Source organism: Rhinoraja longicauda, chromosome 1 (assembly GCF_053455715.1).
Source record: "Rhinoraja longicauda isolate Sanriku21f chromosome 1, sRhiLon1.1, whole genome shotgun sequence".
NCBI lineage: Eukaryota > Metazoa > Chordata > Chondrichthyes > Rajiformes > Arhynchobatidae > Rhinoraja > Rhinoraja longicauda.
Genome location: NC_135953.1, coordinates 8,623,687 through 8,624,681, shown reverse-complemented (window position 1 = coordinate 8,624,681; position 995 = coordinate 8,623,687).

Sequence of the window (995 nt, the reverse complement as noted above, 5' to 3'; positions counted from 1 at the left end):
AATCCACACCGACCAACGATCCATCAATATTAACACTCTGCCTCAGAAGGCAGTGGAGGCCAATCCTCTGAATGCATTCAAGAGAGAGCTAGATAGAGCTCTTAAGGATAGCGGAGTCAGGGGGTATGGGGAGAAGGCAGGAACGGGGTACTGATTGAGAATGATCAGCCACGATCAAATTGAATGGCGGTGCTGGCTCGAAGGGCCAAATGGCCTCCTCCTGCGCCTATTGTCTATTGTCTATAACACTATCCTGCACACAGTACGGACAATTTGCATTCTTACCAAGCCAATTAACCTACAAACCTGTACGCCTTTGGAGTGCGGGAAGAAACCGAAGATCTCGGAGAAAACCCACGCGGTCAAGGGGAGAACGTACAAACTCCGTACAGCCAGCACCCATGGTCAGGATCGAACCCGGTTCTCTGGCACTGTAAGCGCTGTAAGGCAGCAACTCTACCGCTGCGCCCAATATATATTTCTTCTTGTGAAAGAAGGAGCTGCAGATGCTGGTTTAAACCGAAGGTAGACACAAAAGGCTGGAGTAACTCAGCGGGACAGGCAGCATCTCAGGAAAGACGGAATGGGTGACGCTTTGGGAAGAAAGGTCTCGACCGAAACGTCACCCATTCCTTCTCTCCAGAGATGCTGCCTGTCCCGCTGAGTTACTCCAGCCTTTTGTGTCTACCTTGTTTTCTTCCTGATAAGCTTCTGTCATAACAGAAATGGACTTAGTTTTAAATTGTTCTGTGATAAAGCTTAATACATTTTTTCTTGCAGAACGGAATGTATCCTGGCAACTAACAACCAATCGATTCACATATTCACTTGTTGAATTTTGAAAAGTGCTGTTGTTTATCTGTGGTTAAATTTAGTAGAGCAGCCTCTGGTTTGGGAATGGGGACATCCATAAACACAAAGCCGAGTAAACTGACATGACAGAGGGAGAGGGGAGAGAGAGAGGGAGAGTGAGAGGGGGAGAGAGAGAGGGGGTT